The sequence below is a fragment of the Acomys minous genome, assembly GCF_964271855.1.
Source record: "Acomys minous genome assembly, chromosome: 9".
NCBI lineage: Eukaryota > Metazoa > Chordata > Mammalia > Rodentia > Muridae > Acomys > Acomys minous.
Genome location: NC_140490.1, coordinates 42,156,300 through 42,184,299, shown reverse-complemented (window position 1 = coordinate 42,184,299; position 28,000 = coordinate 42,156,300). Strand labels below are relative to the sequence as shown.

The window sequence follows — 28,000 nt, the reverse complement described above, 5'->3', positions numbered from 1 at the left end:
CAAATGAGATTCTGATTTTGTTTTTGTTTTGATTGGTTTTCTGTGGTGCTGAGGATTGGACCCAGGGCCTGCTACTTACTGGGCAAATCTCTACCACATGTGCGCGTACACACACACACACACACACACACACACACACACCAGTTTCTGGGCTGGGGTCTGAAGTGTGGGCTATGGAACATGATCCCTGAAAGCTTTCTTATAGTCATCTTCACGTGGTTTCTTGTTCCTCTAAATTTCCCTACCCATCACTTCGTCTGTTTTTTCCTCCTGTTGAATCACAACAGAAGGATAAACACAAGTCAAACTGAAGATGCTAAAACACAAGCTTTCTCTCTGGCGAGGCCAATGTGACTTAGAACAAAAGCCAACGTGGAGTTTCATTTTCCTCCCCACCTGCTGTAGTTACCCATTGCAGTTTAATAAACCATCCCAAACACAAGAGCTTCGGTCAACATGCATTATTTCACATTTCTGTGGATGAAGAATTCAGGACTGGGAACACCGCGGTAGGGAGGAAGGAATCCTGGGGTTAACTGGTACTCCCCCAATGTGGGAGGCAGCTATCTTGATGCTTCAGAACTGGCAGCCAGAGAAAGGAAGCCAGCATCCTCTTCACTAACGAGGGTAGTAGGACGGGAGACAGCCAAGGCTGTGACAGCACTCAGCACACATCAGGGAAGCGAAGGCTCCTGGGACAGAGCTTGGCAGAAGAGTCCTGGAATATCCCAAGAAGAGACCAGACAGGTGACAATATATGGGTTAATTTGCATTTTCTTAATGAATAGTAATATTGAGTACCTAATTTTGCACTGTAGTATCTTTCCTTGGTTCACCAACAGCTTACAATTCTTTTAGGAATTATCTCTTCAAATCCATTTCTTGTTATTTGAAATGGGAGTGGGGGAGGCAAACAGTTTGATCTACATCCCCAGCCTTCGCCGTTGTTGTTTTTAATACTTTTATTTTTATTTTACATGTATGTGTGAGTGCCTGCATGCATGTTAGTGCACTATATGTGTGCAGTGCCAGAGGACTTCGGAAGAGGGCATCAGATTCCCCCCTAGACTGGAGTTACACATGTTTGTGAGCTGCCCCATGAGTGCTGGGAACTGAACCTTGGTCCTCTCCAGCACTGCCGCCACTCCATTTTGACAGGGCTTGGCTATGCACCAAGGTTGGCCTTGGTTGGTTCATTTGTTGTTGCTATCGTTAGACAGGGGTACATATATCCTAGGCTAGACTCAAAGTTGTTTTGTAGCCAAGGATAACCTTGGGTTTATCCTACCTTTGCCTCCTGAGTTCTGGGATTGCAGGTGTGTGAGAGCACACATACTTTTGTGGTGCTGGCTACTTAACCCAGAGCTCCCTGCAGGCTAGGAAATATTCACCCACCGAGACACAGCTCGAGCCCCAGGCTTGGTTTTAATTTGATTGTGTGTCATCTTGTTTTTTTCGGCATTAAGAGTTATTTGTAGCTAGTCATGGTGACATGCATCTTTAATCCCTGAACTTGGAAGGCAGAAGTGGGCAGATCTCTGTGTGTCTGAGACCAGCCTGGGCTACATAGTTAGGTCCAGAGCAGCCAGAGCCACATAGTGAGAGGGCTCCAAAAAGGAGAAGGAGGAGGAGGAGGAGGAAGGGGAGGAGGTGTAAGTTCTCTGTACCAGGTCATTTGAGATAAAGATGACACGTTTTCCATCATCACCACCCCACAACAGGATCAGGGATTTAGGTAGAGTGGCTGCAATCCCACCTGCAAACACATATCCCTGTAGTCATGTTATCTGCTGCTTTCATTTGGAACCATCCCCCTCCCCTCCCCCCCGCCTCCCCCCCCCCCCAGTGCTTCATGAGCACACCCATATGTAGCCAGAGAGGTTACTCCTGAAGCCCAAAAGCATGATTCTGCCCAAGCCTAGCTTACTGGACCAGTGGGTTTCTTCTGGTTGTGAGCAGGAGCATGGCTGATTCCATGGCAGATGTATCTCTGAAACTTCAGCATGGCTGACAACAGGCAAAAGCTGAACCCTGGAATCCTCTTCCACCACCACCACCTTTAACTCTCTCTCGCATTTAGGAGGGGCCTTGTAAGGCTTGTAAGTTTCATGAACTTCCTGAGGTTTAGGTGTGGGGAAACCGTAGCTGTGCTGGTACTGACCTTTACTTGTTTTTCTCTGCAGTTGAAAGAAACATTGTGCTCCACTGGTTGCCTTCATTTTCCTTGTTTTGAGTCTCATGATTTGGCCCTTGGTTTGCCTCCTCTTGGGGACTTTACACAGTGGTGTTCTATTACTGGTTTCTCCCCTCTATAAGCAGCTCTGTTACTCCCAATAAGTGGCGTTCTCTTAGCACGAATGACTCCTCGTTGTGTCTTCTTTTCAATCAGCAGACCCTCGCCATAGCCTAGACTGGTAGCGGGCACTACACTTAAGAGTCTCTCTCTTCCCTCCAGGAGGGAAATTTGGAACACCCACAGAGCCCACAGTGTTGAAGGCTGGCTGGCTGGCTGGCTGGCTGACTAGCCAGTGGAGCTGTAGTGATGTAGTGGAACACTGAGGAAGTGGAAGCAGGTGGAAAGGATGTATATGAGAAAGCATGCCCTTAGGACACTGGTACTTAGCTGCCTCCCTCAAGTTTGCCTCCATCCACCATTTGATGAACTCTTATAGTGAGGGGCTGTGACATCACAGGCCCAAAGAAACAGGACCAGCTAAAAATCTATGAAACAAATAAATAAACGTGTCGCCAAAATACCTGTCTGTCTCAGGTATTTTGTCACAGTGATGGAAAGCTAGACCACCTGTGTGGCACAGCTTTCTTGATTTGGGTCCATTTTCCCTCTGGATCTAAAGAAGCTTAATGTTCACTGGTGTAGATCCAGCAGTGTGTAGCCAGGTCTCTGGAAAAAGAAAGGGGCAGCAAGGTGACTCAGCCAGTAATGGTGCTTGTCACCAAGCTTGACAAACTGAGTCTGAACCCTGGGACCCATGTGTGTCCTCTGACCACACACAGTCCTTGCACATGCACACCTCTACAGATTTACAAACACAATAAATAAATACACTTAAAGGGTGTGGCAAGAGGCCGATTTAGAACAAATGTAACCAATTCTTTTACCACTCCACTCCCTTTCCAATTTAACAAAACATTAAAAGACAACACCAGCGGCTTCTGCGTTTCCAACATGCATGACCCTTTCACAGGCCTGTCCTGAATTAAAAAACAGTTTACTATTTTACCTCCAACTATTTACCTTTCTGTAGAATGATCTAAGTCATCTGGCCTTATGACTCCACAAATTCAGATGCAGGAATGATGAAACTAGGGCCCCAGTTTTTACGCCAGTAGCTACAAATGTTAGTTCATAAAACTTAAGTGTCATAGCTTGAAAAACTGTCCCAAGGGCTGGTGAGATGGCCCAGTGGTTGAGAGCACAGTCTGCTCTTCCAGAGGACCAGAGTTCCATTCCCAGCAACCATATGGTGGCTCACAATCATCTGCAACTCCAATCCAAGGGATTCAACACTCTCTTTTGGCCTCTGAGGTCTCTGCATACACATAGTGCACAGACATACGTGCAGGCAAAATACCCATACATATAAAATAAAAATACAGGAAAAAAATAAAATATCTGAAATTTTAAACCTTACATAAGTAAGGATGGTAATGGGACATACTTTTCCATTGTTTACATAAAGATGAGTAACCCCTGGCGTGGCATGTGGAGAAGGTCTCCTCCCATGACGCTAAATATATGGTGGCTGACAACACTAGTTGTCTGGCTCCAAAACCCAACTAGAAATCTAACAATTTCCTCGTGTTCCGACACTAACAATGCAGAATTAGCCTGGGCGTCTGCAGGTTTAAGGGACAGGACTGCCCCCACTCCAGATGCCAGGCACGTGTATTTCTTTCCTACGTGCTGCAAATGCAAGGGCCCCCACCTCTTCTCAGGTCTGAGAACTTGTTGGAATAGCTCACTAAACTCCAGAGCAGTCTGCTACTTTGTCATAAAGGCTTCAAGGCAGGAACTGCTGGGGGAAAGAGCTGCACAGGGCACAGGAGAGTTTAGGGGGTTGAGGGCTATGAAGTCTCCACATCCTCTCTAGGCATAGTCTACCAGCACCTGGTTGCTTAGCAACCTGGAAGGTCTCTAAACCCCATAATTTAAGAGGTTCACATGGAAGTTTACTTTTGGAGCCGTATTTGTATCTACCGTTGGCAATAACCGGCCAGCGGTTAAAACATAACAACAACAACAAAAACTGCTAACACTGGAGACCTATTGAAGTGGTATTTGCAGAATTTGGTCCAACCTGGGCAATAGGGAAGAGTCTCTTTATGAAAAGCTGTTCCTTGCCTAGGTTGCCACCCACCCACCCCAGAAGTTTGCAACTACTTTAAACTGCCATCAGTGGAGGAGAGCCTACCCAAGTGAGACTATCTTAGGCAGACACAAGCAGGAGACTAAGGAGTCTGGAGCCAGGAGGGCCCAGGAACCTGCCCCTATGCCCACATCTGCCTTCCTCACTACCTTTGATAAGAGCTGTTTGTCTGTTCTAATAAAGTTTGTTGTTTGTCAGTGTCTGTTGATTTCACTGTCTGCTGGCCCCCAGGTTCCATAACTGTTGCTTTCACTGTCTGCTGGCCCTCAGGTTCCATAACTGTTGCTCTATGTCTGAGACCCTCAGGATTTTCTCTCCTTCCCACTCAGGTTCACTTCCACACTGACAGATCTGTAACTGTAGCTTCCTGCCAGGAACTCCCACCATCTTTGCACTTCTATTCTTAGGCCAGTAGCTGCTGGTTTTGTGTCTCCTTCCCCCCTCCCCCACTTTAGATCGCTAGCTGTCACTCTCTGTCAGTGGCCAATTGCTACTGTTTCCAGGACACTCTATAATCCCAAGGAACAAACTGAAGTAACCCTAGATGCCCTTTCCTCACCCCTACCCCTCTGCCCTTTCCTCACCCCTACCCCTCATTACACTGCAGTGTGCTGTCCGCACTCACGCTAACAGGTCAGAAGGGCGTTCCCGTAGCTCCTCCAGGTACCAGTGCCTGTGAGTATATCTTCATTTGCAAACCTAGCCTTTGCAATATAACCAGATTACAATGAGGTCAATAGGGAGGGCTTTAATCCAATGTGACTGCTGTCTTCAGGAAGTGAAGAGATAAGCTCCAGCCATGTTACCACAGCCAAGTAGGTACTATTGGCTAGAAGAAAGGCTTCATGAGATCCCGCGATCCCCACTCTCACCCCCCATCCCCCATCCCCTAACCCCCCTCCCCCATTCCCACCCCATCCCCTATCCCCCACGCCCCACGCCCCACCCCCACCCCCAGCCCCAGGCCTTTAGCGCTGTCAACAGCTTCATCTCAGGCTTGGACCAACAGAACTTGGAGATAATCACTCTGTCGTTTCAGCCAGAGAGTTTTGTGTATGAAAGGCCCTGAACTCATAGAAAGTATAACAAGATCACAAGGAGGAGGAGTAGACATTTCAACTTCCTGTTACAAACATGTTAAATGTGGGGCTGGGAAGACAGCTCAGAGGTTAAGAGCACTGACTGTTCTTCCAGAGGTCCCGAGTTCAATTTCCAGCAACCACATGGTGGCTCACAACCATCTATACTGTAATCCAATGTCCTCTTCTAGCCTGCAGGTGTGCATGTAGGTAGAGCACTGTATACATAATAAATAAATAAACAAATCCTTTCTTAAAATGTTAAATGTAATGAAACTTGCCTAGCAACGTCCTCACCTGGACTAAGCACACTGTTCTAGAATGCTGGGAAAGAAGACCCAAGTTTCTTTCTCTCCAGAGGGCTTGAGTGCTAACTGCTTTGTTGACATGAATTAATTTATTTCTTACAGGTGGCCTTGACCACTAAAGCCATTCTAAGGAAGCAGTTCAAACAAAACAGAAAAAACTGGATCTGTAGACCCCTAGTAAGTAGAGTGACAGTTTGCAGCCCTTCAGGCGGAGTTGGTGGTTGGAAGTCCTCACACTAAGCAAACCCCAAAATGCTGGTATTAGGTGTGACTCTGTGTCCCATATGCAAATATAGTCATTCTGTGATGTTAATAGGATGTGGTGATCCTCTCTCTGGGTCTTAGGCAGTCCTCAATATGAGGTGACAAATGACACCTCCTACAGCTCAGAAGGTCTGTTTGTAGGAGGGTGACTACACGATGCTGTCTCTCACTCCCCTGTGCTCTGTTTCATCTTTTGAGTATTTTTTGTGGGGAAGGGGCCATAGGTCAAACCCAAATTTACAGAGATAGGGTCATTGCAGACATGGCAATTCCTATACAAGCTGGCAAGTTTTTTGAAGTAAGAAAGAGGCACAGGAGACATGGAGCAAGCTAGCTGCCCTCTCTCGTCCAGTCCAACATACACAGTGTGTGTGGTCTACCAAGGACCATTTTATATGCCGGGCAGATACTCACTTGACATCACTTTCTCGTAGTCAATTTACAGCAGGGCACTGAAAATTACTATATATAGAAGTTCAGAAAGTGTTTAATGTGAAAGTAAAATCCATTCTGAGGATAGCTCACATCTTGTTATGTTATTGCTTCCTTGGCTAAATCAGATTTACCAAAAAGGATATAGTTTCCATCCCATGTGAATACTAATATTTCTTTTTCTCCTTAAGAAGAAAAACACTTTTTTTTTGCTTTATTATTTCAACAAGTTATCAATCTCAGTTTTCAACTAGTCCTCGTAAATTCTAGCTGTTAGTACCCATATCATTTTTATGATATGGCACCAGACTCTCAAATAAATACTGACAGGAGCCAGGCTGGAATTCATCGCACAATGTGTCGTTTGTATAATCTACACCCCCCTGGAGATACATAAATCATGCATTCCTGTGTGGCAGGACAGAAGTTCCCGTGTGCTCCTGCAAAGGAACGCCACACACATCTGCGGAATGTCAGAGCCCTGCTTCAAGAGGAAAAGCCCACTTGACGTGGTCATCTCATAGTTGGGGATACAAACTTAAAGGAAAGTGGCTGCACGTCACTCCAAAGGGAGTGAAGAAGTTCACACACATCACCAGACAGTAGCCAGCTCTCCATGTGGGCTTGGTAACTCCTTAATATCTGATAATGGACTGGAGGGAGGGAGGGAGGAGCAATCCAAGAGATCATTGGAACCAGCTCACAGGGGGAGTTAAGTTATGAATAAACATTCAAGAAAAAGAAGTCAACTTAGGTTCTATAGGCAGAGATACATGCTAAGGGGACAATGTGCCCAGAAAGGGGGATGAGTCTGGAATGGTTGGGAAAGCATTCATTGAGGAGAGGACAATGAATAGAAGGCAGCATGTCCTGCTCTGAGCCTGTCAAAGGAAAGTGTTCTGGATAGTGGGAAGGCCAGGAAGCCTTTGAAGAAGAGGGAACGGAGGAGCAGGAGTGCCACGAAATAGTAGGATGAAGGCTAGATCACACGGGTGTCCCTTCTAGAGAGGAGGTGGTTGTAAGGAAAGTTAGTGAGAAGAAATATGTGTGTGCAGTAACAACTTGAAAAGTCAACTTATCCACTTCCTAGAATCAAGTGAGAAGAGATTCTTGGTGGTGGTGGTGGTTGTGGTGGTTTGGCTTGGCTTTGGTCTCTCAAGAAAGGGTTTCACTATGTAGCTCTGGCTGTCTTGGAACTCACTATGTAGAGCAGGCTGGCCTGGAACTCACAGAGACCCGCCCGGCCTTTGCCTCCCAAGAGCTGGGATTAAAGGCCTGCGCCACTATTTCTGGCAAGGAAGAGACACTTGATGAGAATTATATAGGTCAGAGTGGCCTTTGGGCATGCCTTTGAGAGTTTATCTTGGTTAGTAATTGATATGGAAAAACTAAGCCCATTGTGAGTGGCACCATTCCCTAGACAGGGGGTCCTGGACAGTGTAGCAGAGGAGAAACTATCTGAGAGTGGGCAAGCAAGCAAGGATAGACGTGTTCTTTTTGTTCTTGACTATGAAGGCAGTGCGACTAGAGCATGCCTTGACTTCTCAGTAATGTCCCATCACCCAGAATTGCAGCAAATCCTTTCCTACATACATTGCTTTTGCCAGGATCTTTCACCACAGCAACAGAAAGGAAACTTAAACATGATGGGAATTAGATTTGTGTGTGTGTGTGTGTGTGTGTGTGCTTTCCCAGATGGTTAAAAGCACTGACTGCTCTTCCAGAGGTCCTGAGTTCAATTCCCAGCAACCACATGGTGGCTCACAACCATCTATAATGAGATCTGATGCATACTGTATACATAATAAATAAACCTATTTTTTAAAAAAGGAGGTGCAGGCTGGCATGACTTTCACCTGTCTAATAGGCAATGCAGGCATCATCTGACTCACATAAACCAGTTGGTTTAGAGTTATTTTCCAAAAATAGAGCCGACGTGTGTCCTGCGGGGTTTGACGTGTCCTGTAAAACTGAAGATTCTGAGGATGTGAAATCCACAGCCTGAGTGATATTTGCACTGGGATGTAAACAGCTGCGAAAGGGCAACGAGGAGAGAAAGACCTGAACTTACTTTGTAGATACTCACTGACTGGCGCACCTTGCAGAACTCAAGTAGAAATGCCAAGGGTGACACAGCTCAGGGCAAGGGGTCCAGACTGGAGGTTTGTTTTTGCAAGGGGCAGAGTGTCACGAATCCCAAGCTGGCCTCAAACTCATTGTAAAGTCCCAGAATGACTTTGAATTGTGTCATCCTCCTGTTTCTACCTGCCAACTCCCAGAGTTACAGACAGGCAGCACTATGCCCTCCCCCTACATTTTTTGTTTTGTTTTGTTTTGTTTTTTTAGAGACAGGGTTTCTCTGTGTGGCCCTGGCTGTCCTGGAACTCACTCTAGACCAGGCTGGTCTCAAACTCAGAGATTCTCCTGCCTCTGCCTCCCAGTGCTGGGATTAAAGGTGTGTGCCACCACCGCTGGGCATGCTACGCCGCCACATTTTTAACGTGGCCCTGAGAATCAAACCCAGGGTGTCATGAGTGCTAGGCAAACAGTCTACCTACCAACTGTGCCAAGGCTCCAGCTTTTCGATTGTTTTTTGTTTTGTTTTGTTTGAAACAAAATCCTATGTATCCCAGGCAGCATCAGCCTCGCTTGCTATGAAGCTGGGATTGTAGGTGGGCACCGCCGTATCAGTTTTGTATGCACGCTAAGAACTGAACCTAGGGCTTTGAGCAATCTAGGCAAGCACCTGAGCGACCACCCCAACCCTGACTGCAGATTTGACTTTGCGACTGGTTGGCATGAAACAGTGAGCTGTCAGCAGGAGAATGAGATATCCCAGCATTTAGAAGTCATGTTGATGTCAGGAGCAACGGGTGGTGCGCATGCCTGGAATCTCAGCGCTGGAGAGGCAGGCTGAGGCAGGAGGATCAAGAGTTCCCAGAAAGCCTGGCCCACATAGTGAGCTCCAGAACAAGCAGAAGGAGAAGCTGAAAAGAAGGGGTGAGGGGAGACCAAGGAAGAGAAGAAGAGCAAGGGGCAGCCACGTCATGCTCACATCACTTTTCCCCATCCTCTGGCCCTCTTGCCTTCTTTCTGGCCCGTCTTCCTGAGCACTGGGGTGGAGGGTGGCTTAGTGGCTCACTCAGAGCTGGGCACTCAGCGGTCATTTGCTCTCAGCGCTTTGACTGGTTAAGAGTCTCTGCATTGAGCCGGGCGTGGTGGCGCACGCCTTTAATCCCAGCACTCGGGAGGCAGAGGTGGGCGGATCGCTGTGAGTTCGAGGCCAGCCTGGTCTACAGAGAGACCCTGTCTCGAAAAACCAAAAAAAAAAAAAAAAAAAAAAGAGTCTCTGCATTAAACGTTGCCCACTGTAAACAGAAGCTTCTCAATCGAGGCTGAGAAAAGCGCTCATTTGAACGCTCCAATATTCCTTCTCCTAGGCTGGGAGGTCTTCTGCAATGGGCCACCTTACTTTATAAGACAAGGTTTCTCCTTGGTCTGGGGTTTTCCAGGAAAGCTAGGCTGGCCAGCAAGCCCCATGGCTCAGCCTGTCCCTGACTCTCCAGTGCTGGGTTACAAATTCATCTACAGTGCCTGGCTCTTTGCATGGGTTCTGGGACTGTATCTTGGGCCTTCGTGCTTACAAGACAGGTTCCTTTAAGGACTGCGCTGTCTGCCCAGCGCTAGAGAGCATATTTTAAAATAAGGAATACATTGTAGCACATTGCTTTGTGATGAGATTAACTCAGCCAAGCTACAAAGGGCTCTGGCTGCAAAAGACAGCAGGGGGAGGATGTGTCAACAATCCTGTATAGAGGGGGCTCTGCCAGCCCGGCTTTGATCTGTGTCAGGACTACTCACTTACCTGCAGATTCCCTGCTGCTGTGGAGAGAGGGCGAGCAGGCCAGCCATTCACCATGGGAATCTGGAGACTTTGGGGCTATGGCTGTGGGGCTGAGTGGTCAGCCAGTGAGCAGAGCAGGGTGAGTTCCATCCTGCTTTGCTGTAATGGTACACGCGGGGGTGGGGAGTGGGGGTGGGGGAGCAGGCTAAGAGGTGGGCAGAGCCAGGTTTCCTTCCATTGCTGTCATTTCAGAAAACCATGCCTCTGTAAGCCTGGGCTGGGAAGCTGCCTTCCTGTTCGTTGCTGCGTCTTGATCTGTCAGCGTCCACATTACGTAATCTTGACTGTCTCCTCTACTGGGATTCAGGCTACCCTCCACCTGTTTTTGTTTTGTTTTGTTTTTGTTTTTGTTTTTGTTTTTTTGAGACAGGGTTTCTCTGTGGAGCCCTGGCTGTCCTGGAACTTGCTCTGTAGACCAGGCTGGCCTCAAACTCACAGTGATCTGCCTGCCTCTGCCTCCTAAGTGCTGGGATTAAAGGCTTGCACCACCACCGCCTGGCTACATGCCATTTTTTTAAACCGTGCAGATTTCATCCTCTGGTATACTGACCCCTGATCAGCCAGCATATTGTGGGTCTTACTGAAGCTGGAGAAAATCCTCAACTCTCTTGGCAGTTTATTGCCTATCTGGATTAGACCTTTCCACTTCCACCACGACAAACAAGACAAGGACGTGGACATGGAACGGAGCAGCGAGAAGAATCAGTTATATACCAGCGCTCCTCAATGCTCCATTGTGAGAAATAATTCACAAAACAAAAGTAGGGCTGTGAGCCAAGGTAGCCAAGTATTTAAGCAATATTGGAACTGACACACATGGTCAGAAAAAAAAAAACTTAATGTAATTGTTAATGTTTATCAGCAATATTCAGAGGACCCGGGGGTAAAAAAAAGTGAATTTTCAGGTATGTGGAGGAAATGTCATAGAATACAAAACTCGGAGCAGCGTATGGAAGAGAGATGGAAGTGATGAGGCATGGTTGCACATATGTTCAAAGGCAGTTCCAGGAATTTTCTAGGAGTATAAATAATGGATGAGAGGCATTGGTGATGACTAGGAAATTTCCAGAAATTAAGATGTGGATCTCTGGCTGGAAAGGCCTGCCAGTCTCCAGGAGAAGAAATAAAAGTAAGCTCACATCTGGAACATCATAGCACGAGGGGGGAGCCGGAAGGGTAGAGAGAATCCAGCTATCACCAGCCAGAGAAGACAGGCCAACCGGGAGAGACTGCCAGACTCTCTCTCGCCCACCTCTGTATGCTCACCACCAGGGAGCAGCGGAGGCGGAGGGAGTAGTCAGGGTGAGTGACCTAGAAGTCCAACTATACCCTGCCAAAAGGTAGGTGACTGTGCCGTCACGTCAATGTCTTAGTTAGAGGTTTCTATTGCTGAGGTAGAACACCATGACCAAAAGCAAGTTGGGGAGGAAAGGGGCTATTTGGCTTACACTTCCATGTCACTGTTTATCTTTTTTAAAAAGTCAAGACAAGAACTCAAGCAAGGCAGGAGCCTGGAGGCAGGAGCTGATGCAGAGGCCATGGAGGGTGCTGCTTCCTGGTGTGCTTCCCATGGCTTGCTTGGCCTGCTTTCATACAGAACCGGGGACTACCAGCCCAGGGATGGCCCTACCCACAATGGTCTGTCCTTCTCCCACCAATCACTAATTAAGAGAATGGCCTACAGTCAGATACTCTGGAGGCAGATCTTTCTTTTGGATAACTCTGGCTTGTGTCATCACAGTTGATATCATTAAGCTATGTTAGGGCCAAGGAGGCGGCTCAGTGAGTAAAGTGCTTGCCTCTCACATGGAGTAACTTCACCTCAGAATAGATTGGTTTTACTCAAAGAATGGTTGTCTAAAACGGAAGTCAAGAACTTAGCAAGGGGCTGGTGAGATGGCTCAGAGACACTTGCCACCAAGCCTGACCACCTATGCGGCGTGGTCCCCAGAGAGAAGAAGGAGAACCAACTACTGCAAGTTATTCTCTGGACTCCACTCATAAGCTCCCCCACCAGATAAATAAATAAGCATAACAAAAAGCTAAAAAGGAGCAAGTGCAGATAATAAAAATACAGAGCTCCAAGTACTTAAGGTACAATATCAGACCAGGTAATACCAGGTGGAGTAGAACACCTTGGAGGAGAGGTAAAATATAGCTCATTTGTGTTGGGTGTGGTGGCTTTGATTCCAGGACTCAGGAGGCAGAAGCACATGGATCTCTGTGAGTTCAAGGCCAGCCATAGACATTGATCTACCTTTATCCTTTACTAAAGATAAACAGTACACTCTTGGGAGGCAGAGGCAGCAGATCTCTATGAGTTCGAGGCCAGCCTGATCTACAAAGTGAGTCCAGGACAACCAAGGCTACACAGAGAAACTCTGTCTTGGGAAAAAAACCAAAAACAAACAAACAAAACAGTACAAATAGAAGCATAATAGATAACTCTCAAACAAAACAGTAAAAAACAAACAAACAAAAAAAAACCTCATCAAAAGTCAAAAGGGAAAATAGAATGAAAGAGAAAGCATAAGTTGGAATTCTAAATTAAAATAAATTCAGTTATAGATAAATGCACAAGTCATTAGTATCAATTGTTTCTGGTTTGGTTTTTTTTCCCCCTGAGATGGAGGTCTCCTGAGCTGACAGCAAACTCTCCGTGGGTACGTGTGGTTTAGAATCCTGCTGCCTCCATTTCCCTAGTGCTAGGACTACAGGTGTGCACTGCCACGAGCTTGACTTATACAATGCTGGAAATGAATGCAGGAGCCGGGCATGGTGGCGCACGCCTTTAATCCTAGGACGCAGGAGGCAGAGGCAGGCGGATCTCTGTGAGTTCGAGGACAGCCTGGTCTACAAAGAGAGAGTTCAGGATAGCCAGAGCTGTTACACAAAGAACCCCTGTCTCCAAAAACAAAACAAAACAAACAAAAAAAAATAAGGAATGTGGGACTTTCCCCCCCCTTCAAGACAGGGTTTCTCTATGAAACCTTGCTTATCATGGAACTCACTCTGTAGACCAAGCTGGCCTTGAACTCAGAGACTCACCTTTCTCTGCCTCCTAAGTGCTGGGATTAAAGGTATGGGTTGCCACACTGGACATTGCATGTGCTAGGCAAGCTCTTTTTTTTTCTTAAAGATTTATTTATTACTTATATATACAGTGCTCTATCTGCATGTACACCTATAGGCCAGAAGAGGGCAGCAGATCACATAATAGATGATTATGAGCCACCATGTGGTTGGGACTCTGGACCTCTGGAAGAGCAGTCAGTGCTCTTAACCTCTGAGCCATCTCTCCAGCCCAGCTAGGCAAGCTCTTAATGACTGAGCTACAACCCTAGCTCCCTCGCCCACTTTTTGAGACAGGGCCTCAATGTGTAACCCAAAGTGACATTAAATTTTTGACCCTCCTACCTCAGCATCCCAAGGGTACACACAATACTGGCCTTTTTCTTGTCCTTCTGTTTTAGTTGTATCCTTTAAAGATTCATTTTCTTTTTAGTTATGTGTATATGTGTGTTTTTCCATGCATGTATGAGTGAAGGTGCCTGCTGGGCCTAGAAATTGGTGTCAGATCCCCTAGAGGTGTAATTCCAGGTGGTTGTAAGTCTCCTGACACAGGTGCTGGGAACTGAACTAGGGTCCTCTGCAAGAGCAGCATATACTTGTATCCACTGACTTATCCCCCCAGTCCCTCTTTTTCTTTTTTTAAACAGGCTATTGCTATATATCGAGGCTGGGCTAAACTCTCAGTCCTTCTGCCTCAGTTTCCCAAGTACTGCAATTACAGGCATGGCTATCATGCCTCTCCTGGAAGTGTGTTTAAAATACGGCAAAACATGGGAGAGGCAGCAAAGTATACTTGAGGGGAAATAGAAATGTTAAAAATAAAATTTTAAATCAGAAAATAATGAATTATGAAAACACCCAGCTGGATGATGTGAACATAAAATGCAGAGTTTGGTGGTTTGCGGGGACCAACTGGGATCTCATGGCTATAACAAAATCTACAATGCCGACTTCAACAGAAAGGAGCATTGCCAGAACATTGCCAGGCCACTGAGTGCTACCTCAGAGCCACGCAGCCTGCCATGCCCCAGTTCCTCTCTGAATGTCCTCGCATTTTTGAAGCTCCCCTAGGATCCTAACAGGACAAAAAGAAAGAAACGTCCAGGAGGACCAGTTCTTACATACATGTTAGAGTTTTTGTAGTTACTACTAAATGCTTGACGTTATCAACTTCAAGGGAGGAACTGTTTCTTTTAGCTGATAGTTTATGAGGCTTCGGGGCATAAATTCTTGGCTCTGTTGCTTTTAGGTCTGTGGATAGGCTACACATATAAAACCAGGAACACATGATGGAGGACGTTTACTTTATGGCTGATGGGAAACAGAGAGGGGGCCAGAAAGGTGCCAGGGCGAGATGCTGCTCCAGGTAGATGCTTCCAGTGACCTGCTTCCTCCAGACAGGCCCACCTCCCAAGGGTTCCAGTGCCTCTCAAGTAGCACCCCCACGCAGGGGACCAACCCTCCATACATGATCCTTGTATGTCTCACCTGGAACGACACAGCTAATCTCACGTAGAAGAGCAAGGAAGAATCACATTTAGCTCTGTGTTTCACCACCTCAGCAAAAACTAGAGTATTTTTGCCAAGGAGTAAAAAGACTGTATAGAGGAGATAGGCTACTCTCAGTGTTTTAACTATTGGCTAACAAGATACAATTATTAAAAACTTTACATACCTAATAACATCACTACGAAAGCAAAGGTTGACACAGGTGTCGGTCATGGTGGGAGCTTTGAAGAAGGTTTTTTTCAGACTCCAACAAATCAAATGGGCAATAAGGGAGCAAAAAGGAGAGAGACTTAAATTCATATTTCCTTAAGGGCGGATCTACAAACAAAGGTGCTCCATGCTTGGGAGCTTGCGCTGGAGCAGAAATCAGCTAAGACCACTGTGCAGTTCAGCTAATACTTCTCAAGCAAGTGCCTTGATAAAGGGATTCACGCACTGATTTACAAGCTGCCTTGTCACTGACTTGATAAAGCGTTCACAGATTACTACTAATACTGATGTCAGTCCACCCCTTTTAACCTCATCAAAGATTTTTGCCCCCTAAGAGTCAATAGCAGGCCACATACTTTACTCACCTTGACAAAAATAATCACTCAAGGGCATTTGGATGGAAGAGTTAGATTAGAGCCCTAGTGAGCTTAAAGGCCATTGCTGCTCAGCACACTCCGCAGCTGCACGCCCCGTACACAGCCAGCTCTGCACACACAGGCACCAAGTGGCGTGTTTCTCCCCGTGTGTGCACAGGAGTGGAGGTTGTGCATTTCACCGCATGGGAAATAGTCACTAGGTCTTCTGCAGGCCTGCATCTCACATTTTAATCTTATTGCTTATTACTCTATCAACTAGAGCAATGAAAGGCATTGTCAGAAAGAGCTGGCTCTGGGGTTAGGAAGGAGATTTTTATTTCTTGAGCTGCATTTGGGCAAAGTGAAGATTGGGGTCTTTCTCACATTCTGTTGCTTGTCTTTAGGGAGCAGCGAAGGCAGGCTCTTAGCATTCAACAGACCTTTTCTGTGTTCAGTCTTGGGCCTTTGCTTTCCTGTAAAGGAAGAGAGCAAGCCCAGCCTGGCCTACAAAGCAAGCTCTAGGCCAGCTGGGGCTACATAGAGAGACCCAACTGTGAACACTCCCTGCCCAGGCCTTACCCCCACTCTCCTCCTCATCACCGGATACAGACTCTGTCAGCCATGTATCCTTTGGGCTCTGGCTGTGGGCTCTGATGTAATGCAGGTGGGTGTAGGACTGCCGTTCTACTGTTAACTGGAAAAATAATATCATGGCCTTCTGATGCCTTGTTACTTGCTTCTTCCCCACTAGGTCTTAAAGGTTAATTGTGGTCAGTTTATGTAGCTCAGTCTCACTCTTTCATGCTGGTGTATAGTAAGTAATCTCTCTCTCTCTCTCTCTCTCTCTCTCTCTCTCTCATATACCTATATATATATATATCATCTATATATCTATCACATATATCATCTACCTATCATCTAGCTAGCTAGCTTTGAATGACATATTAATTTAGAATTCACCTAGAGATGGATATTTAGGCAATTTTTTTTGTATAAAAAAATACAGAGCTAGCAAAATGCCTCAGCTGGCAAAAGCACTTGTCACTAAGCCAAACAACCTGAGTTCAATTCCCAGAGCAAGCACGGTAGAAAGAGAGAACCGAGTCCCACAAACTGTCCTCTGGTATTCATGTGCATGCCATGGCATATGTGTGCATTTATACAAACACAGACATACATGCAGGCAAAACAACCCTACACATACATAAGATTTAAAAATAAATAAGTACTAGACTATGAATATGTTCTCTGTTTTATCCTGTTCTCCCCTGAGCACTCATGAGGAAGACTTAAATTTGATGTTGTTTTTTGTCGTAGTTGTTGTTTGTTTTCATTTTGGTTTTTTGAGACAGGGTTTCTCTGTGTAGCCTTGCCTGTCTTGGACTCGAACTCAGAGATCTGCCTGCCTCTGCCTTCCGAGTGCTGGGACTAAAGGTGTTGTGTCACTACACCCAGTTTAAGTGCTTTTATAGTCGTTATTTTACCCACTTATGAGAACGTTTACCTTTTTACAATTTGAGGAGCCCTGCATTTAGACAACCCCCCTAGTGCTATTGCTTGTGTCTACCCCCTTGTCCTAGTTTGCTTTCTATTGCTGTGATAAAACGCTCATCAAAAGCAATTTGGGGCTCTATGCCCCCTCTCTCTCTTAGCCCCCTTTCTCTCTTCCTCTGTCTCTGTCTCTGTCTCTGTCTCTGTCTCTCTCTCTCTCTCTCTCACCCCTCCCCTTTTCCTTCCCTCCCAATCTCACTTAATAAACCTTATATATACTTTAACTTACCTTATATAAAAACAATTTAATGTTCCTCATTTTTTAATTATAGGAAAAGGTAGCAATGTTAGGATTCTTCTTCAGTCTGCCTACATGTGATGCCATTGCTTACCTGTCATGGGCTATATAAAAGAACAAACCCTACTTGTGACTCTCTCTCTCTCTCTCTCTCTCTCTCTCTCTCTCTCTCTCTCTTACTCCCTTACTCTCTTCCTCTGTCTCTGTCTCTCTCTGGGGTACCCTTCCTTCCCTTTCCTTTTTTCCCATGCTCACTTAATAAACCTCATATTAAAACAAAAAGCAACTTGGGAGGAAAGGGTTTCTTTGGTTTACAAGTCCCAGCCATACTCCATCACTGAGTTCCACCAGTGCAGAGACTGGAGGCAGAGGCCATGGAGGGGTGCTGCTTACCGGCTTATTCCTCATCCTCATGGCTTGCACAGCCTGCTTTCTTGGAAAACCCAGGACCACCAGCCTGGGGATGGCACCACCCACAGACTTGCCCATAAGCCAATCTAATAGAGGTATTTTCTCAGCTGAGGTCCCCTCTTCACAGATGACCCTAGCTTGTGTCCAGTTGACAAAAACGTAACCAACACAATCCTGACTTCTCTAATCATTTCTTTCTCTTACATTTTGCTGAAGTAATTGGGAGTTGTGGTTACAGACTGCCTCTTGTGCGGGCTGGCAAGATGGCTCAGTGGTAAGGTGCTTACTGCACAAGCCTGTCGACCTGAGTTTGACCATCAGTCTACATGGCAGCTCACAAACATCTGGTATTCCAGTTCTAGGGGATACAATGCCCTCTTCTGGCTTCTGTGGGCACTGCATGCATGTGGTACACATACAGACAGGCAAAACACTCATACACATAAAATATAAATAAACATATCTTTTTTTTTTTAAGTGCAAAAGCCCCTCCCTGCCATGGCATGTGGGAGAACTGGCTCCAAACATAAACAGCTGCATCAGTGGGGAGAGCAGGTCCTGCACCTCGTCTGGGCAACACAGTAAAGCTGGCCCTGGTGGCGAAAGCAGGGATGAGGTGAGCCAGCCCCGAGGGTGTGAAGGAAGGAGAGTTGGCTTTGCCTCTTGCCAGCTACAATATTGGGCTATCTAGCTAGGGAGAGCTGGCAGGCTGATCAACTCAGCTATCACTCAGATCCAGGGCTTTGAGTTAGCCCCACCCCTTAAGATCTAACCCATCCATAAACAACTGGAGCACGTGAAAGGGGATGGGCTCCTACAAATCCAAAGCGGCAGGGTCTCCATGACATAGGGCAACAACAAGGTGTCTGAGAGGAGTCCTGGTGAGACTCCAGTGCTACTGGAGATCCAGTATTGATAGTGTAGCCGAAGCCAGAAACCTTGAACCGGGCAGTGAACATCTGCAAGTAAAGATATGTGGACAAAAGGGTACACTGTGTGGACACGCTGTGACACACAGCTTCCACAATGATATTATTTTGGGGAGAAGACGGCTTCAGAGGTGGGGGTGGATACAATGGAGGAGGAGATACGTGTGTGCTGTGAAACTCACAAAGAATAGATAAAAAGTGTCTTTAAAAACCAACCTATGCTTCTGACGTTAGAGAGTCTGTTTAACAACTGAAGTCTACCGCAGGCTCTATCATTACCAACTTTAGTTGTAATTCTACATTACTTACATTTCTTAGCTCATCGTTCTTCACTTTCAAGTGAATCTCAGTTTTCAGAACCACCTGGATACGTGAATTTTATACATAATAAATATGGTTTGGAAATTATTTTAGCAAACTTGCTCTGAGTTGTCCTTTTGTGGCTGCTTGTTCTCGTTATACACCTGCAGCTCACACGTGAGCTTAAGGACTGTTATTCACATGAGGTAAGAGCAGTTTGTATGTGTGTGTGCATGTGTGCATACGTATTTGTATGCACACGTGTGTATGGGGGGACATAGGTGAACATCAGATATCGTCCTCTGGTTACTCTATCTTTTCAAAAAAATTATCAGCGAATTTATTTATTTAATGCGTGTTGGTGTTTTGTGTGCACATACATTTATATGCCATGTGCATGCCTGCTACCCCCAGAGGCCAGAAGAAGGATTGAATCCCCTGGGACTGGGGTTGCAGATGGCTATGAGCTGCCATGTGGGTGCTTGGAAGTGAACCCTAGACCTCTGGAGACGTAGCCAATGCTCTTAACCACTGAGCAATCTCTTCAGCCCTGCAGCCTATTGAGACTGGCTTTCTCACTTAATCTAAAGCTCCTGGAATGGGCAAGACTGGCTGACCAGGGCCTTTATGGTCCCTCCTTTCTCTGCCTCCCCAGTGTGAGGACTACAGGTGCAGACCGTGATGTCTGGCTAGTCAACGTGTTTTCAGATTAAGAAAAGACACTCTGTGCTTTCTAGTTTCCATTGTTTATTTATAGCAATCGTTTTATTAGTGTGTGTGTGTGTGTGTGTGTGTGTGTGTGGTGTGTGTGTGTGTGTGTGTGTGTGTGTGTGTGTGTGTGTGTGTTTGAGACAGGGTCTTATATTGTTCAAGCTGACTTCAAAGTTGCTACATATTTGAGGATGTCCTTGAACTCCTGATCTTCCTGCTTCTATTTCCCAAGTTCTGGGATTACAGGAATGTGTGCCATGCCCAACTATGCTAAGGGTTTTAATAGAAAGAATTGGGGTTCCCATAACTATCAACAGGTGGAAGGACAGAGATACACACCCAGTTTAAAAAAAAAGTGGCCTGATTTCCGAAGTCAGTAACTCTTAAGGAATTCCCAGAAAGCTGCTACAAACCCTACTGCATCTCTGTAGACTTTGCTCAGCAGATGTGGTAGACATGGTCTGTACAACCTGGGAAGATGCACAGAATTCAACATCTGGCCATGTGAACGTCTCTCTTCTTTTATCCTCCTGATCTCTTACAAGTGTCTTTGATGCGGAGACAGCATCCCAGGAGCAGCCAGCGCAGAGCTTCTGGCAGCTGAGGGCTCTGGCTCTCCTGCAACGTGCAGGTAGCTGTGAACGGACATAACAAGCAGCACTGCATCCCGTCTGCTTCCCTATGTTACCTCTTCTTCCAGCCAAACCCAGGGTGCTCATCACCTCACCCTTCCCATCCACACAGAGTACTTTTAATCACGCAAAGTACCCAGAATGACTTATTTTATGTAACCTTCCCCTCCCCCTCCTCTCTCTGAAACAGGTTTATCTGTGTAGCCCTGGCTGTCTTGGAATTCACTCTGTAAACCAGACTGGCCTCTCTCTAGAGTGCTGGGATTGAAAGCATGTGCCATCACTGCCAAGCTTAACTATATAATTATTTCCCCAGCCCCTAGAGAGATGTTTTGTTTCATGTCATTGGGACTCACAGGGGAACTTGGGACAACACATTGAGTGGCAGCCATGACCACTGACTCTATGTACTCACTTCTCTGAGCCACTTGCTGACCACAAAGCTGACTTATTGTTTTTAAAATTGCAAGTGTTATCTGTAGGCTCGGCTAGCGATCAATTAAGACACAGACACTTGTTATATTTTAAAATGGCCTTAGTTAACCTGGGGCAGGGCAGATATCAATCTTCTAAATTGCTTCCCATAGTGGGGCAGGCATGGGATCCCTGTTTCAATCCCATGCCATCTGCTTCTAATAACTTCTATCAAGCTACCTCCCCATCCATAATCCCAAATACTTGTTAATGTTCTTCATCTGGGCTGGATTCTCCATCCACGCTGCAGGCCATGTGCTTCTCCTCCAGCTAACCCATGGCAGCCTTCTTCTCTTCCCCTCAGATCTCCTTCTCCTGGTGGCGGTCCTTCTTCTTCCCAGAATTCCTCTCTCTCTAAGCCCCACCTATCTCCTCTGTCCTGCCCAGGTGGGATGGCTTTTTATTAAGCAAAAGGTGGGTCAGACAGCAAGCAGTAATTAGCATCAAAATACTTCAGATTATCCCCCAACACTGACTAAATATTTATGAAGGCATCTGTGAGAGAACTTCTGGAAGAGATCCAGCATACGGACATGCAAAAGGCAGACTCCCCTTGTCATGACCCAAAGTGTTGGTCACTATCCAATCTGTAGATGGTCTGAATTGACCATAAAGATGAAGAAAGCCTGAGTTAGGGCACTATGCTGTCCTGCGCCTGAGCTCCTGGTCCTCAGGCCTCCGGGCTCAGGATGAACTCTTTCAGCCCTCAGCCCAAGGCCTTCGAATGTACAGCTTGCACACAGAAGATTGTGGAACCTCTCAGACCCCGCAACCAAATGAGTCAGTATTGTGTAGTAAGCCTGTGAGGTGTTGAGGTGGCTCAGCTGATAAAGGTCCTTGCCACCAGGGCAGAAGGCTTGAATTTGATCCTTGGAACCCACACAGTGGCAAGAGAAAACCAGTTGATTTCCACACACATGTCTTGATACAGGTAATGCGCCTTCTGCCCCGATGCACAAATTAATAAATGTAAAATGATAAATTAATAAACCTCTGGGAGCTGGAGAAATGGCTCAGTGGTTAAGAGCACTGGATATTTATTCCTCCAGAAAATGAAAGTTCAATTCCCAGCACCCATCTGGTGGCTTATGACCATCTGTAACTCCAGTTCCAGAGAATCCTATACCCTCTTCTGGCCTCTGGAGGGACCAGGCAATGACATGATGCACAGACATACATGCAGGCGAAACACCCATACATACAATAGATAGATAGATGATAAGTAGATAGATAGATAGACAGACAGACAGATAATAAGTATTTTAAAAACCTTCATGTGCATGTGCACACAGGTGTGCCTCCTAATGTCTGTCTCTTTGTAATGCTCTACACAACACGTTAAGTGCATTTTCCAATACACAAATGTCTTCAACTCCTACTAAGAAACTATCAGCTTGGAGAAAGGCCAATTGGTAAAAAGCTGAACTTATGATTAGAAAATTTTCAGGAAAAGATTAGGAAAGACTGTTGTTTATATATTTTACTATCTTATTTGGGACACACTGTTACTACATTTGTACTGTTTGCTGAAGAAATGAAAAACACAAGGAGATACCAAATAATATTTTTTCTTTTACAGAGCCAGATACCCCTCCCTATCTCTAACTCCAGATATTAATACAGTTATAAACCTGGGTTACGGTGACTGCACACAGAGACAAGGTGTTGAATATAATCATTACAACTCTTTTTTTAAAAAAGATTTATTTTTTACTTATGCAGTATTCTGCCCGCATGTATGCCAGCACACCAGAAGAGGGCACCAGATCTCCTTATAGATAGTTGTGAGCCACCATGTGGTTACTGGGACTTGAACTCAGGACCTTTGGAAGAACAGACAGTGCTCTTAACCTCTGAGCCATCTCTCCAGCCCATCATTACAACTCTTGTCAATGATAGACATCTAGTGAGGGCCTCCACGTGTGCAGCACGTGTCTCAGAATGTGAGACAAACAGGAAGTGGCAGAAAACACGTGGTCACTTGGTTAGCTGTTTGTGGTCTTGGCGCTGGTGGAGATTAGCTTCATGGCTCTGATGTCTGAGACTCAGAGCTTTAGGTGCTAGAGCACATGGATCTCCTTAGCCTGGTCCTGAGGACAGATCTTGCTTGAACCACGGATGCTGTAATGAGGGACAGCTTAGTCCACCTCTGCTGAGTAACAGGTGACCCTCAAAAATCAAAGCCTGTTTATTTTCTCACAGGTTATGTGGGTTGTAAGTTTATCATCAAGGTGTTTCCCAGGACTGAGCTTACCTGAAGTCTCAAACGGGGAAAGGTTTTGCTTCCAAGCTCATGCAAATTCCTCCCACAGACCCAGGGAATGAATAATTACTCCATCACTAAGTTATATGATGCCCCCACCTCCTTTTTTTCTTTTTTTTTCATTTTGAGGTAAGGTCTTGGTAAGTTGCTAAGGCTGGCCTTGAACTTCTGATGCTCTTATCTCAACTTCTTGAGAAGGGTGCCACAGATGAGATAGTGCCAAGGCTGTGTCTACTGTACTATGGCTGTCCCTCATCCTGCAGAGGAAAACTGCTTCCGTGTAGCTCTCTGCACCAAAGCATGGCAAGTGTTGGCCTTCTGTGGTCTCCTCAAACCAGACACAGGGATTGTGTGGTACTCCCAGTGTTGGGAAAGACTAATCTCACTGTTGTGCAAAAGACTGTATAAACAAAGTAAAGGTAACTTGGCAAACCAGTTTCTTTTTTGTAAAAAGGGTATGTGCGCCAGAACCCAAACTGTACTACGAGACACATGTGGTCAAGATGGCTTCTGTCTTTTATCACTAATGTAGGTGATAGTTGTGTCTCATCTCATTGGTGGGAGCTTGCACTCACAGTTTCACTAGACTGTCTCCATGCTACAAAGGGGAGGTGGAGGCTCAAGGAAGAGGAGACCTTGTCAGTCTAACTACTTATAAGAGAAAAACTTCCCTTCCCTCAGTGGGTCATGGAGATGTTAAGAGCAGAGGTTTCAAAGTTTGATTGATGAGAGGACGCAGCTCGTAGTCCACATGATGAGAAGAGATCAGAAAGCCGAGGTAGCACACGCCTGTAATCCTACCACCGGGAGGTGGAGGCAGAAGGAACAGGGTTCAAAGCCATCCTCATCTGTGCAGTGAGCCTCTGTCTTAAAAACAGAACCACGTGTGGGGGCCTCCACAATGCTACTTCCCAAAATATCTGGACCCAAATCTCATCAAATATGCAGACCTAACTACCAGTCGGGTCTTATTCACAGGGAACAAGAAGACAGAGGAACATAAGAATAATCCTGGGAGGAAACAATCTGAGAAAAGCCCTCAAAGCTGCTCCCCATCACACCTGATGCAGCTTCAGCCCTGTAGCTGCACACACGATGCAGTGTACAGACCCAGTTTTACTTATTTTTGCTATTTAATTTTATTCTCTCTCTCACACACACATCAGATAGGCAACATGTTGACAACTAACAAGGTTTGAAGGTACATACAATGCTGCCAAACACAACAATCACACCTGTGAATTTCAGCAGGACCTGGAATCATATTTATTTATTTATCAAAGACTTGTTTGTTTTTCTTTATATGTATGGTTTTTTCCCCCTACACTCTTATTAGAGTGACTTCTTCCTGGCTGGCAGACTCTCTGTTGGTGGCTTTTTATTTTTCTTCCTCTTGGTGGCACTGAGGATGGAGCCCAGGGCATGGTGTATTCTAAACACATGCTGTGCCACTGAGCCGATGTGCCACTGAGCCATGGTGCCACTCTGCCACGGAGTCGCTGTGTCACTAAGCCACTGTGCCACTGAGCCAAAGCCAACTGACCATGTGTCAAGGTAGGGAGGGTGTGGCCACCACGCCTAAGATCCACTATGGAACAGAACTCTCAATTCTACAAACTTTTAGGACCTGAAGTCCATCGAGGCACCGTGTGCATACCTGTTGCCTGAAGAAGGCATTCGATACCCTTGGAACTGGAGTTAGGGATGGCTGTGAGCTGTCGAGTAGGTTCTCAGAATTGAATCTGGGTCCTCTGCGAGAGCAGCCGGTGCTCTTAATTATTGAGCCATCTCCAACCTGAGAAACCTGTTTTTTGTTTGTTTGTCTGTTTGGTTGGTTGGTTGGTTGGTTGGTTGGTTGGTTTTTCGAGACAGAGATTCTCTGTGTAGCTGTGGCTGTCCTGGACTCACTTTGTAGACCAGGCTGGCCTCAAACTCATAGCAATCTGCCTGCTTCTGCCTCCTGAGTGCTGGGGTTAAAGGTGTGCACCGCCGCGCCCAGCCAAAACCTGGTTTTTTAAAAAGAAAAGAAAAGGCAGGAAAGCCTAAATACTGGCTGGAATTAAGGGTTGGGGTACATGTGGGAATCATCGAATGTTGTGCATGATAAAGGCACCACAGTTTTATGCTGAGGCATGGTCCTCCCTCTGTACCCACAAATTCATAGATTCAAGTAAAGCCAGTTGGAAAAAAAATAATTGAAAACGATTCTAGAAAGCAAAGCTAAATCTCTGAGCAGCAAGCACCTCTGTGCTGCCTCAGCCTCTATCCAGCACAGTGTGAACGCTTCCCACTGTGCTTCACGCCTGCGTCCTGGGAAGTTCTGCCAGCAACAGCAGCAGTGTGTGTGTTCAGCACATGCAGACTTGATCTCGTCATCCTCTAGATGGCTGTTGAGACAGAGGAGGGTGTGTGGGCTCTGTGACTGAGCACTCCTGGTCTTTGGTTATTTCAGAGTGGTTCTGAAGCCAATGACCATTGGATACCATGGGACAGCTATGTCTTATTTCTTAGAAGGGTGAAGTGTCATAAAAGCTGTCACCTGTTTTATAATGGCACACACAAAAATATGTGTACACATCCTCTTATCAGAAAAGAGTATAGACCAAGACCTGAGAACACAAAAACACTGCCAATAGGTGTGGTTTCTTTTTAAAGAATTGTTGGCCCTTTATAAATCTTTTACAAAGCTACTTATTTCGTTGTTGTTTGTTCTTAGGCTTCCTCAGGCCGTGTCTGTCCCCTCCGGCCAGCAGGGGCTCACTGAGCATCTGCTCTGTTGCTTCTTGTTGAACTGGAAGTGTTTGTGCCCTTTCAGCTTTCCCCTGGCCCCCGTGCTTATCTGGAGGGAGCAGTTGGTCCTTCTATACCATGTAGATTCCTATACCATGATGCTTTCATGAAACAGGGCCTCTTGTGATCCTGCACCCTGGCTGGGAGCAATGTCAGATTTGCATCACGTTGCATCGCATGTTTCTGGCCATAGTAGGTGCGAGCCGAAGTTGCAGGAGCAGGTCAGACCTTTCTTTCTCCCAGGGAACATTCCCTGGTGTCATGAGGTCAAAATTGAATCAATCACACAGGTAATTAAGTGGCAGGGAAGCTGGGAAATCAAACCTTGCCTGTCCTTCCTGCTATTAGGGGAAAGGCGGGACGGGAGAGGTTAGGAATCGGGGCTGGAGAGGCTAACAGGCAGGTTTTGTGCTTAACCATTCCAGACAATATGTAAATGAGCTTCTGAGCAGATTTCCTTAGCAAGTATCTACAAATATTTAAAAAAAAAAAAAAAGGCAAAAACCAAAAAATAGGAGCTGGAAAGATAAAGGCATGTGCTTCTCTTCCAGAGGACACAAGTTCAGATTCCAGCATCATGTCAGGCAGTTCATAACTGCTAGTAACTCCGGCCCCAGGGATCTGATGCCCTATTCTGGCTTCATTAGGCACCCACACAGACTCCCCCACACATTCATACATCATACACATGTGTACATGAACACACCACACACATATACGGAATGTATAGATAAGAAATATATCTTTTAAAAAAACCCTGAAAATAAATCTGAAGTCACTAAACTTACTATGGATTATAGCATTAAAGTCTATGTGTAAATATTTAACAAGCCACAGACTTACGCAGCTCCACACCACACTTACAAAACCCAGCAAGTGATGCTGCATGTGCTCAGAAGGCTTATAGTAGTAGAGGCATACAAGACATAGCCATAATGCGGGAGAGACCCTACAGAAACAAACAAAAACCCGGCATTCCCTGCAGGCACAGATAAACTCGCCTAGGGACTCAGAGACCTTTCCCGGGGTTTGGCTCTAGCAGGGAGAAGAGGACAATACAAGGGAATGTCGCAGTGGGCACCAGCGGAGCAGGCAACTTTTCATGCAACTGCTGGTGTGAGAGCATGTGCAAGGAACCTGAAGTCAAACCTCTTCATCTGGCTGTGCTGCTGCCTCCGTGGGATTTGGGTAAAGCATGGGGGGAGGGGCATTATCACTACACTCCTCCAGCCCTTCTATCCTGTAAGCACAACACACATTCTGCACTGAGCTTTTAAACTGGGTAGCTGACACAGTGCCTGGAGTTGCATCCATCTGCTAGTACTTGGGATTCTCCACCGCCCGCCCCCACCCCGCCCAACCCCCACCCCCACCCCGCTCCCCCGCGTCCTGCCCCCGAACATGCCAGACATTACTTACAACAGCAGATATGTACCTGGAAATCTCGATGCTGGGACATTACACAAGCTCGGCAGTCATCTAGGAAGCCTGGTCCAACAGTAAAGAAAACTTGAGTTTCTTGTGTGGAAACTTCCCAGGACCACTCGGAGTGGCTAGTGCCTGGCAGCGCTGAAACAAGCAGAAGAACAGAAAGGAGTGAGCCATCAGGAAATAGTGAAACAGCCTGTGTTTGCCAGATTGCAAGTGCTCACACACTGTCATCTGCACTTTAAAACAAATTCGAGAGGAAAAAAAAAATCCCTCACCTCTCCTTTTTTGGTCACTTCAGCTTTTCTCTGGTGGCTTTAAAAACCGTCTTTTCTTCCATGACACACTAGGAAAGGCACTTTGGGAGCTGCAGCATGGTTATAAATGACTCTCCCACAACTGTTTTTTATTTCCATTTTTGTTTCACTGACTGAGAATGTAAATTGAACTCCAGAGCTATTGTGCTTTGTTCTGCCCCTCTGTGTGGAAATGTGTTCCGAATTAAAGTCCCGAGGGTAAGCCAGAGCGGCCCTGAGTGTGGCCCTGCAGCTTTTGAACAGGGGCCCCCAGAGCCAAGAAAAGACAGAGCGCAATTTTATGAGCCCCAGATGGTGCGGTGGGTGTCACGGATGTCTTTATGTGGGGAGGTCACGGGTTCAGGTTCCATCTGGAGGGAGCCCGTTGCATCTAGGGAGGAAAGATGGGTGCTCCGCCTGGAAGCACAGCCACCTGCAGGCTCAGCATGCTGCCT

General features: G+C 46.2%; 1 long non-coding RNA gene across 1 annotated transcript; it reads right to left on the bottom strand.

Moving 5' to 3' along the window:
- Positions 1 to 480: 480 nt before the first annotated feature.
- On the bottom strand, positions 481 to 27,824 carry LOC311605089. Its single transcript, XR_014781786.1, has 5 exons — positions 27,528 to 27,824; positions 27,257 to 27,390; positions 1,928 to 2,902; positions 1,668 to 1,756; positions 481 to 718 (listed from the first exon to the last, which is right to left on the bottom strand). It is a non-coding gene; the product is annotated as an uncharacterized lncRNA (long non-coding RNA).
- Between the last annotated feature and the right edge of the window lie 176 nt (positions 27,825 to 28,000).